Below are 17,598 nucleotides of genomic sequence, written 5' to 3'. Positions count from 1 at the left end.
CGACTCTTTTACTTTACAGTATTCTTTAATAGGAGCTGATAGGCTTACTATGGGGGTTGCCAGATGTTAAGCCCCTTGTATGTTTTTGGCAACCATCCATCATATTCAGCATCTTTGTATATTTTGCTTCCATTTTAATTATTTTATTGTTAAGTGATAAATGAAATAAAAAAATGATTATAAAAACAATATTTGAACTCAAACATGACAAAACAAAAACAAACAAAAGAAAGTGTGGTTTAATAAATTACCAGGGGCCTGTTGCACAAAAGTAGGATAAGGGATTAAGCCAGGATATCTTGGTGATCCTGGCTCAATTGATCCCCAATCCGGTTGCACTAAAGCTGGATAGGGGGCAGGAGGATATGTTATGGTATAAATTACCATGGAGATTTATTCTGTGGAGCTAGCCTGCTCCAGACCAGGCTAAATTCCAGGATCTATTTAATCTCATCCCTAATGTAAGTCAGCAGTCGCCACAAATGGAAACCAATAGTTATTTCACTGCTCACTATACATTGTTATCACATATAACTAGACCCACTGTCATTATTTAAACGTCCGTGATCATTAATTTCAATCATTTTGGATAAATAATAAGTTTTAGACGATGTTGCTATCATTAGATAATTTACAGTGTCCCATAAACTATAAGGCTATATATAAAATGATAGAATATTAGGGCCACAGAGGGGAACAAAATACAAGTCATAATATTGTAACCAGTTGTTTTAAAGGAGGACAGTTGTTAAAATGACAGATGTGGGGCATTTCGTGAAATTGTCCTTCACTATGGTTTCATAAACGAAGACATGCTGATGTGCCAGAATATGAAGTATCACATTGTCATAACTATCAAAACTGTAAAAAGAATATGTTGCTTTTCTGCAGAAAGAACCAGCCTCATAAATTTATGACTTTATCCTTTTTTCCTTAGTGGGCCCTAGTACTCTGTCATGTAAAATAATACACATTCCATTAAAAGCAGGTAAACTACACTCAAAAAACGTTCACTTTGAATGAACTTAAAAAAATTATGGAAATGATTTCCACATGATTAGATAGCGTTACTTGAACAAAAATGAATCATATTGGTCCTTCTTAATGTATTTAGGTTCAAACTAATAAATTTAAGTTGATTCAATCTAAATACTGCAGTTGGACCCAACTTTAAATTAATATTGTTGCTCACTCTCAAAAGATAAAAGTTGATCCAACTTAATTGAATCACTTGGTCACACCTCATTAAATTAAGTTTATTCAACTTAAATTTGTATGACTACCTAACACAATTTATGTTGATATAACTTAATTTTTTGCCTTGATTTTATTTATACATCTGACATTGATAAAGTTTTCCAAAGTTTCAACCAATGGGTCTTTTAATTTACTCATCAAAGACATGAAATATGCAGTTATGTCCTACATCGCAAGACAGGAGTTCAAATAATGCGAATTCTGTATTAAGTTACATGAACAGTTTACCGCACAAGGGGGTTGGTCATCATCCTCTCCCACACTCTAACTCATGGTGCAGAAAAGAAATAAACATATCAGTTTAAATCACTAGTAAAAACAGAGTAAAACAGCTAGACAATAAAACCCATGGACAAAAACTCACACTTAGACCCCAATCTGCCCAGATAGACAAAGAAAATGGAATCCCACAATTCCTTGCGATTACTAATGTATCCAATTTAACGGTATCATGTTGGATCAACATGATTGAAATTAGTAACTTTTAAATGGATTATTTTTATGTACGATCGACATGATTCATTCACGTAAGATTTACAAACATAACATTTTCTGGTTGAAATGACAAGTTACATTTTCATAAAATTAATTGGCTGGTAATTTAATTTGAAAAAAAACTTGAGTGTGCTTTATCACTGTGGCGGTGTTGCCTTTCTTCTTAATTATATCTTTTACCTCCTCGATGAGGATTTGTGCTTCCGACGGGGAAAGGTACGCGGCTCTAGTTTCCATGGTAAATCAGTTTATCTGTGATCTGTGGCGGGGTCTATTTGAGTGAGCTGTGAGCGCGCACCTATCCAGGATTGGTTACACCTGGCTTGATGAATCCGTGTCTGCTCATCCTGGCTTGGTCTTTGTGCAACCAATTAAGCCTGGACGCACATGTTTTGGATTCATTGAGCTCAGCTCAGTCATTTATCCCGGATGTCTTAATTCTACTTTTGTGCAACAGGCCCCAGGTCATCATTAGAATTGAGAAATTGTTCTCAGCTGATTCTCCTGGTAAAATAAAGGTTTAATAAGATAAAATACATTTTAGAAAAATAATCAGAAAAAAAATAGCTATATATATAGATATATATATATATATCTATATATATAGACATATAGATATATATGTCTATATATTTATAGATATATATACACACTTTCATTTAAAGAATTATACATGACAAAAATACATGTGTGTTCTATCTTTTAAAATTATATTTAAAAAGTCAAATAATAATATATATTCTGAGCTGATATTTACATTTTTAAACAATCACGAATAATAACAGATTTTTACAGTTAATGTTTCTGTCACAGGAGGGAATACTTTAACACTGTTTGGAGGTCTACACTAAACCAGGCAGAGACAGCATGTGTTTCGGTGACATCCCAATGTTGTGGAATCCGACACCATATATGTGTGTGTGTGTGTGTGTGTGTGTGTGTGTGTAAACTGTGTTTGTAACTTGTTTGTCAGCTCGACTGCCAAGCTGGTTTTGTAGTTTAAAGTCACAATGCTGTCAAGTGAAATTTTATAAAAAGATTGAAATAAAGTAAAAAAGTAAAAACAAAGAACTTGGAATCATCAAAGGATCTTTATCTGGCACCAAAACGATCATGCTGCACATATTTCTGTCATTGTGTAATATTTTAATAATTATTGAAGTGTAAAAATATAATAGTAATTTTACATAATAAAAAGTCTTTATTTGACCCATACAAATGTAACAAAGATACTCTCTTACTCACTGATACTTTACAAACGTAATTCTGGCCCAAGAAAAAAAAAAGGCTGTCCTAGAATAAGACAGCTCCGTGTGAAAACAACTTCCATTATGTCCCCCAACTCCATCTGGATGAAGCCCATTTGCTGGACTTTTTAAACATGTAGTTGTAGAGTTAGATAAGTTAATTCTTCTCTAAGAGTTCTGGTACATTGCCTGTCCGTCCTGGGGGAGGATCCCTCTTTCATGTGGACACCCCTGGGGTTTTTCCTTTTGAGGAGATTTTCCTTACCGCAAAGGAGGGTCTAAGGGTAGGGATTTCCAGTTTGGTTTAGTTTGTTCATTTTAGAATTTTCCTATTGAATTCTATGTATTAATGATCTTTTTTATTTTATCTTTACTATACAACTACCGGTACGAAGCCCATTGAGATGACTGTTGATCTGACATTGGGCTATATAAATAAAATTGAATTGAATTAATATTGAATTGTGACATTTTGTGACAAAGGCCTTATTCTTTCCTTTTTTCCCCCATTTACCAAAGCTCCTACCCAGCAACTCCTGGCATGCTGGGTGACCTGAGCCAGACCAGCAGGAGAACCGGAATGGCTCAGAAGGGCCAAGCCACAAAGGGCCAGCTGCTCACAGCACAGAGCTCTGCTTTTGGAGCAAGTGGGGCTTACCGAATGAAACGGTTGACACAGTTTCTTTTGTGGGTGTGTATTTCAGCTGACAACATACCAAAGAAACATGCTTACAGTTAATCTACCAATTGGTTTAATTCACATTTTTTCTAAATGTTTCTGTATCTTTCAGCTGAACCCATAATCTGGAGAGACAACCACACATACAGTCATGACAATGACGGGTCGGACTCACAACTTGCTTTAACAACATTACCCTTAAAGCACAGACTTAGGCAAGTGAACTCATAAATATCTCATTCTACAAGGGATTTCACGGTACTGTAAGTGGATTGGCTACATGCTCGGCTGATGGGAGATCTTTGACAGAGTGTTGATGCGAGTTTAACCAACGCCTGTCAGGTAGTGCGATGAAGATATGCAGGGAATGAACAGAAAGTGACTTTCTCTGTAAACATCCAGACACGAGCAGACAACTGCAGTGAATGCACGGAGTTTCCTAGTTTAGGAGCTTATTGTTATGAGGTTTGTGTTAACCATTAAACGTTAATATGTGGGGGAAGGAGAATAGATCTTAACTTGCATGTTTGCCTGCAGACTATCTAACTATCATTTTGGTTATATTGTTCATTTAAGCTGTGAGACAAACCAAAAAATGAACGTCCATAAAAACACATTCCAATTTATGTTTACAATTGGTTGGTAATGCCGAAAACAAACATGACTTCTGGGTCTTGGTAATAATAATTTGGCAATGAACATCTGAACCACCGGTGGGAGGTTTGAGTGAAATTATTGTGGCTTAATGAGGCAAAAACTGAGCTGTTTAGCATCAACTCCTGGAACTGTTTCATTTAATTTCAAGATGTTACACATTTGGTGAAATGGTACCTATGACCTGAAGAGCTGAAGAAGAGAAGACCTCAAAAGCATGGCAAACGAGCACAGCAAAATGGAATGCCATTATAAATGAAAGGATCCAAAATATGTATACATAAAAAATACGTATGTATTAATAAACTTGTACTGATGACACCCCCACCACCATAGCTCCGCCCCTGCAATAACCGCAAACAAAAACAGCCAAAACAAAGTTCAAAGTGAAGCATAACAAGGTACCCCAACATAATGCCGCAAAAAAACAGAAAATAAAATAAAAACATATATTCAGGACTTGTCTTTTATTATACTCGTCAACAGTCAATTTACATCTGAAGGCAAGTAGGCTACATGCCACGTATCCCACAATGCATCGCACATATCCCATAATGCATCTCGACCAATCACCGTGTCCCTGTAACTGTGGTGCATTAAAATACAAAAGGGTGTATGATAGGCTACGTAGCATGAATATTATTTTTCCTATGCGACCCTAAAATGCAAACCCTAAACTACTATTACAGTATCCGCTGGCTGTCCGTCTACCGGCCATCCAGCTGCCCAAATGCCGGCATGACAAGCAAAAGAGCTCTGCGGCGGGCTGGAGCTCGTAGGAGCTATGTCCGGTATGGTGAAGCAGCAACCTAGGGCATCCTAAATCTTATATTTTTCTTATTTTCATCGAGACAATAACAAATTGATCATTCTTTTTTTTTATTTTTCCCCTCTTGAACATTCGAATGTGGGTCACAGAGACACGGAGGTAGCGGCTTTTGCAGCAGAATGGAGTGATGTAAATGAATCCAGACTTGGAGACCAGATTACCGATGCTTTTGTGCTTTTTAAAATAAATAAATTTGATCTCTAAACATCCTCCGTGTCTTCCATGAATGTAATGAGACACACACACAGACAGAAATGTAAAAGTATCTGCTGTAAATTCAAATAGTGCTCATATCCATCTTTATGAATGACTTGTGACGTGAATAATTATTTCGTTTGGACAAATTAAATAATGCGTGGGAACAGAATATTATTTTGTGGGAACAAGATATTATTTTGTGGGAACAAGATATTATTTTGTTCGCACAACTTAATTATTGCGTGGGAACAGGATATTTATGTGTGGGAACGAGATATTAATTTATGGGAACAAGATATTAATTTGTGGGTTTAAGATATTTATTGATTTACCCATATCAGGTCACGGGCTCCATACGTTAACATGATCCAAACCTACCTGAAAAACCCATTGGATATATCTTTGTCCATGTCTTCTGCCCTGTATTTTACCATCACTCCACTAGGGCACTAGGGGCAGTCGAAGTTTTTTTTTTCCTCCCCATTTTAAAATGCTGCTCCCTTTTAATTTCATGTTTCGCGGGAACGGTTTAGCTAATTATTTAAAACATTAAATTGAGAATAACTCGTTGATTGTTATTCTTTTTTTTTAAATGATCTTTTGCTCTATTAATAGAATGCAAAATTATTTTTTCCTTACCGCAAAGGAGAGTCTAAGGGTGGGGATACCCAGTTAAATTTACCCTCTTTAGTTTAGTTTAGCCATTACTTAATGAATTCCCTGAATTCATGTTGTTTATGATTTTATGTCCATTATACAATTACCAGTATGAAGTCCATTGAGATGACTATTGTTGCAATATTGGGCTGTATAAATAAAACTGAATTGAACAATATTTTGTCATCTTTTGCTAACCTTGTTGTTGTATTAAACTACCTAACGTATCATATTTTATACTTTCTATATCTCTGTAACAGAGTGGCGGAAGCAGGTAAAGTAAGGGTAAGTGTATAGTATAGATTTCAGCAATTTACTATTTATCCTCAATGAATTGTGTCTTCTCTTTTTTCTTTATTTGTTCTGCTGTGGAGCACTCACAGTGCTGCTTTGAGTATCCAAGCAAAAACTCCCAAAAGACTGCTGCTTTCCTTTCTTCTCTGCTACAGGCAATCAAGATTTCCGACAAGCTCACAACAGGATACAATTGGAGAAAGTCTATATGACTAATAGTTATTTGTTGTTTCTGAAAGTAGAACAAAAAATACAGTTGAGCAACAAAGTTGATGATCAGCTTTTTTTGTTTTGAAAGTCACACAAACGCTCCGTGGAAGAATTTTTTGTTGCTTACATCCAATTTCCTGAATGGATAAAGTGGTTTTAAAACCTATTGGCCAACAGTATTGATGTCCGGAGGATTTCAGCATTATCTCTGTCTTATCTCTGTCTTGAATGTACACACACACACACACACACACACACTCCACTTCACTTCCCCTTCCTGGTGGAGTACAGGATGTGAAGAACTAAGCAGTTTTTCTCCCTGCTGCTGTTGCCAGGGATGCTTTATGGACCATGTTAATATTGGCGTTCTGCTGCCAGAAAGATTGCTAGATTCAATCAGGCAGGAGGCCGCCTTATAAAGTCATTACACTTTGTGCACTGTCATGTGTTCTGGAGTCAGTTCTGTGTTCTGCAGCGGCATCAAGCTTAACAAAAGCATGTGAGCCTTGACACGCCACGGCCTATAAATAGCGCTTACTGACCAACATAAAGACTATTTCAGAAATCAATTATGAATGTGTTTTTCCAGAACCTATTTTCCCCCTCTGTGGTTAGGTTTATAAATGTGGGTTTTTTGGGGGATTTGCGTAAAAGCTGTAGGGTATGAGAGTGTAACAGACATGAGGAAAAGGGAGGAGTAAGTAGATATCAAGGCAGAATATCAACGATAGTGACCTCACTGATAGCATCTACTGTAAGTGGGAGACTTTGCTGAAGAACTTCAAACATGCAAACAACAAAAGGCAAACTGGACAGATAAATAATGTAAACATAACCAATTTTACACCGGTTTCATTATTAAAGTATTCTGTTTTGAAAAAAATAATGAAAAGTCGCAAGTTTCACTCTTAGTGCATGAGAATGACACAGATTCTTACCCGCTCAGAGGTGGTATTTGGTGGGACGGAGAAGTGAGGAGAGTCAAAGGGTCCTGGGGTGGTCTATGGGGGGGTCCTAGCTCGGCTTGAAATGGGGTTGTGGGGTGGTCCAAGGGAGGGAAGGAAGAATGGAATTACAAGGAGATGGGGAGGCTAAAGGGGGGGGAGATTTAACACCGCTTGCTCCTCCCTCCCATTCTTTCTTGCTTTCTTTCTGCTTGCTCTTCTTTCTTGCTCCGGCATTCACACAGTCTAACAGGCGCTTGAGAGGCACACACCAAAAGCCACAGCCACTCAGATAACAGGCAGAAAAAGACTTAACATTTACAAGCTCAGCCACAGGAGGGAGGATGGTGTCCTCTCCCTCCTCCCACCTTCTTCCAACTGACCAATGGGAATGCAGAAGAGAGGTAGTGCGCAGCCAATGGGGGCGGCGACAGCCGGCACTCTACCCCAGCCAATAAGTGCAATAGCTCATCTCCAATTGGAATAATTACAGCATGGAAGGAGTCATGCAAAGCCTTTATTCTGAGGGACAGGCAGCAAAATATGCTTTTGCCGATGATTGTGATTCAAGGTTGCCAGCAACATTACCATGATTAGACCGTAACACTTGACTCTGCAGCCCATCCGTGCAGCAAGCTTCAGTCAACATATGCGGTCAAAGAGGCATACTGTGCAGAAGAACAGCGCAAGTCCTGCAGAAGTGTCAGGATGCAGAGCCTCTTACAACCTGAGAGATCTTCACAACAAAGGGAAAACGTGGAATCTAATTACATTTATGGAAACCATTGACCGTACATGAGAACTGGACTGAGTGACTTTTCTCTCCTCGTTCACCAAACAGGAAGTATCCGCTAGCTTCAATTATCCAAAATCCCATAGACTTCTATGGAGAAAGAAACAGCTATTACTCAGTCACTATATTTGTCAGAATAAACATTCTTGATCTGCTACCTTATTTTGTACATGTTCTTGCTAAAGCCAGTTTTTTTTTCCAAGTCTGTTTTCTAGTAGTGCAAACTATTCAAGTTATAAACTGACCAATTAGATGGCTCAATAAAGGAAGTGGTCTTGTGTCAAAAGTTCATAAAATTTGACATGAGCCCACTTTTAAGTGGGGTGTGGACTTCCAACAAGCTACTGATTGTCGAGAGTGGTTGCCATAGAAACGATCACTCAGACCAACTCGAACCAATCTCTGCTGTCATCTTGCTCCAACATAAAAACGTCTGTTTCACGAAAAAATGGCGACACAATAGACTTTGTTTGGTTGCAGGCCAAAGGTGAGCTATTTTGTATGGGTGACGTCAAAATAACATGGCCCAGTTCTTATTCACAGTCAGTGGTCGAAATTTGACCTGTTTTAATGAATTTCAACCACACTAAGGCACCTTGGTGGTAGCAGAAGTTGTACTTTGGGGTCACCAGTAGACCCGTACAGGGGTTTCCCCCCGGTACAGGTGCACAGGTATGTCTTGCAGTTCCCTGGCTCAAAAGGCCAAGTCATAAAAATGGAAGTTATCTTTTGTGCATGTGGCAAGATAATGTCAATTACATGCAAATTATACTGTGATGCTGTCGCATGGTGTCCTTACGCCATCCTCTAGTTGTTGGTAAGGTGCGCCTACGTCTTGCCTAAACATGTTTACTCTATGGGCTACAATTGGTCTACAATCTTGACATTTTGTCCAGGTCACCTAGGTGTCCCCTGGAGATTTGCCCATTTTTCGCATGCAGATAGCCCTTATTCACCTGTAAGGCCAGTTGTGACTGAGGCTTCTTGATAGAAGCTGTTGATTTTAATTGGGTTGCTTTTAAATTTGCAAATAAAGTGAGAAAATTTTTTTTTATAAATACAAAGGAAACAAAGAACAAAAATTCATGAAGGATTTGTGAAAAGAAAGTGCTGGAACCCTCCAAAAAGTTCATGCGGCTTTTGATCTGGGAAATGCCAGAGCAGTGCTGACTCCGGTCCTGCTTGCAGGTGTTCTAAATGAATCACATGTTTGGTAGAAGCTGTATAATGTAGAGACATACAAACACATAAAAAATAACTGAGTTTTGAGTTATTTTAAAAAAAAATTCTGTGGTTGGGATAATTTCAACTTGGTTTCTCCTAAAAAGGTCATACACTGTTAATGGTATACATAAAGGAGGCAGTTTTGTAGATTTATGAAAGTAACAAAACTCAGTTACTTTAAAGATAGCTTGATGACTAAGTTGGTAGCATGTGCATCTGAAGCTCATGTTTTGCAGGAAGCAGATAACCTCAGTTTACGGTTCCAAAAACAGAGGTATGTTTCAGGGTATACTTAGTTCCTATAGCAACTCATGCTCTGAACATAACTTGGTCTGGAGCAGGTTTAGTTGAAGGTTACTTTGTTTTCAGAGAGGTGAAGCAGCATGGCATGTCCATTTGAAGATGATTTAGTGGATGAAGAAGCTCAGATAATGCTTTTTCCCCTGTGAGAGGGTGATAAGACCATGTACCGATGTTGTAGAGTTAAGCTTTTTTACATTGATCTAACTTAATTATTTGCTTCGGTTAAGATAAATATTTTTTGAGTGTAGTCAACTCAAAAATAACATGTAGTTATCAGACTTTTGTTTTAATTTCATTCAAATTAATTCAATTAAGTAGGTGTTACTGTGGTGATGCTGTTAGATCCGCAGCGCAAGGAATTGTAGGTTACCATTCCCTTTGCCTGTCTGGACGGATTAGGGTACAAGTGTAGGTTTTTGTCTAACCCTTGTGCTATCCTAGGACCCCACCCTTACATTGACGTGTTATCCCTACCATGACAAAGGTGGATAAAGGTGAAGAGGATTTCATGTAATCCATTGACACCAATGAAGATCACAAATCATTGAAGAAAAAAGTTTCAGCGCACTGTCTAGAGGGTCTAGATGACCCAACTCCCAATGTTAAAGTGCCTAGGATAGCACAAGGGTTACACATGTTTAGTTGTAGCTGTTTTACTGTGTTTTGCCAAGTTATTTTACCCTGTTATGTTTAATTCTTTCTGCACCATAAGTGAGAGGGAAGGAGAGGATAATGAGATTATTTAGCACCCCTAGTGTAATAAAAAGTATGAGAAGTGAAGTCAGTCAGAGTCATGTGAAGCAATTGCATGGTATATATTGTAAATCAACACTGTATCATTTATTTTGATTTTATAAAATGAGAAAATCTGCAGCCTCTAACTTAGACATATGAGAGTTCAAGAAGTGCAATTAATTAAGATGTAAAAACATTTAATTGAATTGGAGTATTATGACATTTAGTTAGATAAATATGTAAATTTGAGTTGTATAAACAATTGTTGAGTTGGATAGACATAAAAAAATTAGGTTTCATTTAGATTTCTGGAATTTAATGTTTTTTCCGTACCATTTCTTTTTTTTCTTTCAATTTTTGGAATTTTGTTTTGATCTCTAAAATGTTATGCTGTTTTTTTTTTTTTTTAATTGTTGTTGTGATCTTTAATATCTCTTTGCTTTGAGTGATTTGTTGTTGGGATTTGCAATTCAGGGCCAGTTATATGCATGCATAATTACTTTTTTTGTATATTTCTTTTAGACTTGTCTTGACATCTTTTATTAGCATTGATTGTAAAAAAAAAAAAGAAAAACACATTTTGCACTGGAAAAATCTATTTAGGAGCATCAGAACAGTAAAAGCAATGACACCATCCCGCTGAAAGGTAAAAGTGAAATTTACTAAGACACTGTACAGAACAGGGTAAGGCTGGCAAGATGCATGGGTGTGTGAGAGATGGGAAGAGAGGGGGGGTATAAAAAATTCATAAGAAAATGGAAGGAATTGTCACATTGAATATGTAACCAGCTGCACTGACGACCAGCCATGTGAGCCATGTGAAGATGGAGGTTAGCCTCAAACTGAATGCCGCAGACTTGACCTGGATGAATTCTAAATGACAATATCAACAGCATCTTGTTCAACATGACGAAAATGTGTGGCTGGGGATTTTTAGGATTTTTTTATTTTATGCATTTAGAAATGTTTTGGATTTCTTTTAAATTAAACCAAACCCAAAGGCAAGAACCACTTTTGTCATGGTGGAAGATTTTCTAAGCTGTAACTTCTGCAAGAATTGTGGCAGCTTTCACTTATGTGATTTGATCATCTTTTTCAGATTTTACTTCAGAGGAGACAAGAGAATCACATGGCTGACATACAGAATAAAAATGAAAAAAATACCAGGTATAATAAAGTGGTTTAGGTCTGTCTCCCTATTTCTGGAATTATCCACGCCTGATAACCTCCCCCTTATCAAATATTTAAAGACGGGATGGAAAAAAGGATCCAGTCTTAGGTGCAGGTGAATTCTTAAAAAGGATTTAAAAACGGGGAAGTTTTGCTACTTATCCGGTAATATCTGTGAAAGTGAAAAGCTTTAAATAGTTCTTTAATTACTTTAGATAATCCCTGAATATTGCTTTTAGTCTTTTTGTAGTTTGATCTGTGATGAAAAGCAGAGCAGTTCATTTTCACACTGCAAAGAAAACTGTCTTTAGTCATATCAATTAAGATTTTCAATAGCAAAAGAGAAAACATCTTACTGATTAGAATTGTTTTTCCTTTAACTAAGAATTCTCAGTAAAACATTTTTTACCACATTGCTGGATTTTTTATGTTTAGGTAAAGAAATTTTTTTAAACAGAACAATTTTGACTTTTTTAAAAGGCCTGTGATGACATCACAGTGGGAGAAGCTATCAAAAAATGAATGGGGCCAAACTGTTTTATGAGGCTAAAAAATTTTTTTTTTCAAAATCCATTAACAAAAGTAGAACACACTTGTTAGGAATAAACACACTTGTGGGTAAGATCCCAAGGAAGTTTTAAACTTATTATGGGAGGGCCACAGGACCTTTGGCTTGGTGTCTATTTTGAGGCTAAATGTGTCATATTTTTAATATGGGAATACTGTGCAAAACTTCTGTTCAAGCAATCTTCATGAAATTTCTACCAGGTAAAGTCTACGACCATCACAGAAATTTCATTTACCTTTGACCTCGGGAAAGATCCCTCCTTCATGTGGGCACCCCCTGAGGTTTCTTTGTTGTTTTTTTTGGGAGTTTTTCCTTACCGCGAACGACATTTACCGGGCTTGAAAGCAGGAAAACATTAAACCTGACAGCCCTTCCCCAGACCACATTAAGGAGTTCCTTACTTTCCTTTTTAGAACGTATTTATGCGCCCGTAATTTTCCAAATCCATGCAGTGGTTGCTGAACTTGTTTCTGGCTCGCATGGACCCGGAGGAGCATTATGGTTACGGTTAGGCGCGCGGCGGCGTTCAACCCCGACCAGTGTTGGAGTTCACCCAGGTGGACGAGAGGGTCATGTCCCTCCGCCTTTGGTGAGTGGACAGGTCCCTGACTGTGGTTTCAGCTTACAGACCAAACAGCAGTTTGAAGTACCCAGCCTTCTTGGTGTCTCTCGAAGGGGTACTGAAAAGTGCCCCAACGGGGGTCTCCATTGACCTCCTGGGGGACTTCAATGCCCACATGAGCAATGACAGTGGCACCTGGAGGGACATGATTGGTAGGAATGGCCTCCCTGATCTGAACCCAATCAGTGTTTTGTTGTTGGACTTCTTTGCTTGTCTCTTGTCTGGCCTGGGAACGTCTTGGGGCCCCTCCAGAGGAGCTGGAGGAAAAGGCTGAGGCTTGGGAAGTTTGGGCATCTTTGCTTAGACTGGACGAATGGAGGAAGATGGATGGATGAACATATTAGAAATGTGGGCATGGTTAACAAAAAAACTGATGCCAAGGAAACTCAAAAGTTTACTTTTGAAGAGTTTTTTAAAAATTTCTTAGACCTGTTCATAAACACCAGGTGACCAAAAAATTAAATGGCTGCCACGAAGATAAAACTAACAAAACGTTGCCATTTTAAACAAGTGTTTTTAATTACTCTTTCATGTGTTACTCTGACCAGGGTGGCAGGGGCAGAAGCGGACACTGAGGGGCATGTAGTGGCTGCTCAGCCAGTGAGGGCGGGTCAAAGGTGGGGGTGTGCAGTGCACAACGCCACTCATGACTTTAATTCTTTTTGTTTTTTTATTTAACTTAAAGCATCTGTGTGAAAAATGCTATAAAGACTTTGTTGGCTTTGTGTTCAAATTAATCACCACTGACTAAATGCAGCCTAAAGACCTGACAACTGCTACACTTAGCTTTCACCCCAGTAGTAATTAGGTCGCCCAACATCTAATTGCCACCTTGTTGTATCACTAACAACGGCTGGATCTTTTCACAGTACTTAGTTATTACTTAGCACCCACACAGTATAGCTGTCCTCGGGGCTGGTTGTGTGATCCAGCTTTGCAGCTGCGGGTCCAATCACCACCCACCAGCTCAAGCCTTTGTCTAAGGAACATCCATGTGTGTGTGCACGTGCCAGTGTAGTGACACTGCCACAACTCTGCCCCCCCACCCCCATTTAATTTATGTGGTTATTATTATAGGCCTTGTATTTCTGGTAATGCTGCATCACTTAAGACGCATATGTGATGGGTCTGAGTGGGAAATGACAGCGTTTCTGGATGATTCTGGGTTATCCTGCTGTTTATCATGCATGAGCACATGGAGGAATTTGGGGCTTCTTGATTGACGTCCCACTAAGGATGTTGCCTTGAAGCTCCTAATACTAAACCTTAACATAATTAAGGGTTTATTTTTATTTCTTCGAAGGACATCTGGAAGTTTTTTTGCCTAAACTTTACAAAATGTACAAGTACAGACTTTGTCTGAACCAATGAAGGCCTCTAGTAGTTTGGATCTCTATTTTTTTGAAACTCTGAGTTTCTTTTTCCCTTTTTTTTTGTTTAAAAAACAGAAAGAAAAACGTTTTTTCTGTTTTATCTGATTAGTTTGGCTACATCTTTTACAGTATAACCCTCAGGCTCCAGGGTTTTATAATAAATAATAATGCATTGGATTTATCTGTGCTTTTCCAGACAATCAAAGCACTTACAGTGTGTGCATTTTTCATTCACTCCTCATTCATACTTGGTAACAGTGAGCTATTGTTGTAGCCATAGCTGCCCTGGGGCAGACTGACAGAGGCATGGCTACCAATGCTTGCTCATTTTCACCTGGATTCCTGCGTGGCAACCCTTCACCTTATCAACTGAACTACCCAGCCGCTGTATGTCCAAAATAAAAGTTCTTACAGGATTTTAACTATATTTTTTTCCCTGAATCTTACAATTCAATCAAAACATTTTAAATATATTGATCATAAAAGAACAATCAGAAAGATTCAAGATTTCTTTGGTTTATTAAACAAAAATAATACCTCCCTAAGGGGCCGTGACTGCCCATCATGGGGGGGGGGGGGGGGGGTTTGTCTGCATAAAGTGATGGGCTCCTTTTGCTTCAACAGCCCTGTGGGTGGGATGGGGTTTCCCCTCTCCAGCCCCCCACGAGGGGATCAGGTTTGGCTTCATCATTTCCTTTCTGGGTGAGGGGTGCCTTCTGTTGCATGAGGAGTAAGGGGGGTGTTGGCCTAAATGGTTACTTTTCTTGTTGCACAATGAAAAGCAAAAATAACATTTATTTCCCATCCCAGTAAGAAACACTTTGAAGTGCTAACTTTTAGTTTAGTTTAAAGTATGTGGATTAGTTTATGCTAAGTTTTTAGTTCTGCATTAAACCCTTGATGCCTAAATTTGGTGCCAGCCATGATGAAGCCAAAGCCGAAGTGTTTTAATGCATGTTTGCATCAATAGGCATCAAAGGGTTACTTTTGTCTTCTGTAATTGTTTTGTGTTTGAGTTAGGATTCCCTACACCTTCTCTTCATGTGTTTATCTTCAGTTTGAAGCTTGTTGAGTCTGTTATGGTTGCCCTCTAGTGGTGTTTCTTTTGGTTGCATTTCTGGCAGGTTAGCTGTGGTCCCTCACTAATTGATCACAGCTGCCTGCAATCATGTTGCTTCCTATTTAAGTTCTGTTCTCTCTGTGTTTTGTGTTGGAGCATCTTCTCTGTTTGGGTCTTGTTTGGGCCAAGTAAAAGCTTAAAACTTTATGGATTTGTTTGAGTCTTCCTGCTTCTGGGTTTATCCTCTCTGACCAGCCGTAACATTATGCTCCAACCATGTTAAACCCAGCGGGAAATATGGAGAACAGAAACTTACCCCAGCCATCTGCAGATCTGGACTCTGCTGCTCTGTACCAAGAACTGCAGGGATATAAAGCCGGATTACAGACACTCCGTGACCGTCTCTCGACATTAGAGCACATTTCCCCATCTTCTTCCGACCAGATCCAGCTGGGATCTCCTGAGCCATTTGATGGGACAGATGAGGATTGTGAAGCATTTTTGTCCTCCTGTCGGCTCCATTTTGTGTTTAGACCAAGTGAGTTCCCCTCTGAGCAGAGCAAAGTGGTTTTTGCTCTGAGTTTCCTGACCGGTCGGGCAAAGCGCTGGGGTTTGGCAGAGTGGGACAGACGTGCCGAGTTTTGCAGCTCTTTTCGAGTTTTTTCCTCTCACCTGCTCTCAGTGTTCAATCCGACCACGCCCCATCGAACAGCCGCCGCGGAGCTTCTCCGTCTCCAGCAAGACTCTCGTAGTGTCATGGATTACGTGGTGGAATTCCGGACTTTGGCCGCCAGCACCCGCTGGTCGGACGAAGCGCTGGTGGACGTTTTTCTTCAGGGTCTCTCCTGCGCACTCAAAGACGAGCTGGCGGCGAGGGAGGTACCAGACGAGCTGGAGAAGCTGATCGACTTAGCGGTTCGCATTGATCGAAGAATGAGGGAGCGAGGACGTGCAGAAGCCCACGCTGCAGGTGCCCACGCTGCAGGTGCCCACGCTGCAGAAGCCCACGCTGCAGAAGCCCACGCTGCAGGTGCCCACGCTGCAGGTGCCCCTTCTGCATTCCCCCCGCGTTCAGGACCTCTCTCCCCAGCTGAACGAAGGAGGCGTATGGAGGCGGGGCTTTGTTTGTACTGTGGAAAGTCCGGGCATTTCCTCCGGAACTGTTTGGGACGCCCTGAGTATAGGAGGGATCTGGTGAGTCGTGTTTCCTCCTTTACCCCACCATCACGGCCATCCTTAAAGGTCCTAGTGGCTCATGCAGGAGCGAGGGAGGAGTTCGAGACCCTGATCGACCCCGGTTCTGATGGTAATTTGATTTCACAAGACTTGGTGAACAAACTGTCCATTCCTGTCGAGCCTCTGTCTACTGTGTTGTTAATTCATGCCATAAATGGCTCAATCACGTACAGAGTTTCTGCACGTACTGTAAATATAAATGTGACTGTCTCAGGGAACCACAATGAACTCATGTGGTTTTATGTGGTGGACTCTTTGAAGCCCCTGATTATTTTAGGTTTTCCTTGGTTGTGTAAACATAATCCTCACATTGACTGGGTTTCCGGACGTGTATTGTCCTGGAGTTCCTTTTGCATGTTAAATTGTTTGGTTGCGGCAGCTGTACGATCTTCTGTTGATAGGCAACCGCTTCCTGAACCTCTAGACCTATGTATGGTTCCTTCTGAATATCATGACCTGAGTGTGGTATTCAGTAAGGTTCGCGCCAAGTCCCTGCCTCCCCACCGCCCCTATGACTGTGCAATAGACCTCCTACCAGGGACTCAACCACCTAAAGGTCACATCTACCCTGTGTCTCTACCTGAACGGGAGGCCATGGAGGAGTATCTACAGGAGAGTCTTCAGGCTGGAATCATCCGTCCCTCCTCCTCTCCAGCAGGGGCTGGGTTCTTTTTCGTGGGAAAGCAGGATGGAGGACTACGACCTTGCATTGATTACAGGGGGTTGAATAACATTACTGTCCGGAACATTTACCCCCTCCCTCTGTTACAGTCCGCTTTTGATCTGGTTAAGGGGTCCCAGATCTTCACTAAACTAGACCTGCGGAGTGCATACCATCTGGTTCGCATACGGGAGGGGGATGAATGGAAAACTGCATTTAACACTCCCAGTGGACATTTCGAGTACCTTGTTATGCCCTTTGGACTTACAAATGCTCCCGCAGTTTTTCAGTCTCTTATTAATGACATACTCAAGGACATGATTAACAGATTTGTGTTTGTATACCTTGACGATATTTTAGTTTTTTCCCCAGACCTTAACACCCACGTG

The 17,598-nt window shown here is 39.9% G+C and overlaps 1 protein-coding gene and 1 long non-coding RNA gene across 9 annotated transcripts in view; one reads left to right on the top strand and one right to left on the bottom strand.

The window, feature by feature from the left end:
• Window positions 1–7,844, bottom strand: part of pcbp3 (poly(rC) binding protein 3) — a 137,280-nt gene extending 129,436 nt beyond the window's left edge. For all 8 annotated transcript variants that reach the window (XM_011489554.3, XM_078939349.1, XM_078939351.1 and 5 more), the window contains exon 1: window positions 7,459–7,844. The gene's annotated coding sequence lies outside the window, so the exon portion shown is untranslated. The remainder of the gene's footprint in view (window positions 1–7,458) is intronic.
• Window positions 3,521–6,194, top strand: LOC144988672 (uncharacterized). The gene is made up of 2 exons (XR_013652643.1): window positions 3,521–3,690; window positions 3,791–6,194. It is a non-coding gene; the product is annotated as an uncharacterized LOC144988672 (long non-coding RNA).
• Window positions 7,845–17,598: the final 9,754 nt, after the last annotated feature.

Source organism: Oryzias latipes, chromosome 21 (genome assembly GCF_053564925.1).
Source record: "Oryzias latipes strain Hd-rR chromosome 21, Olatipes_Hd-rR_3.1".
NCBI lineage: Eukaryota > Metazoa > Chordata > Actinopteri > Beloniformes > Adrianichthyidae > Oryzias > Oryzias latipes.
The sequence above is the reverse complement of the archived record's forward strand: the minus strand, read 5'-3'. Positions and strand labels throughout refer to the sequence as shown.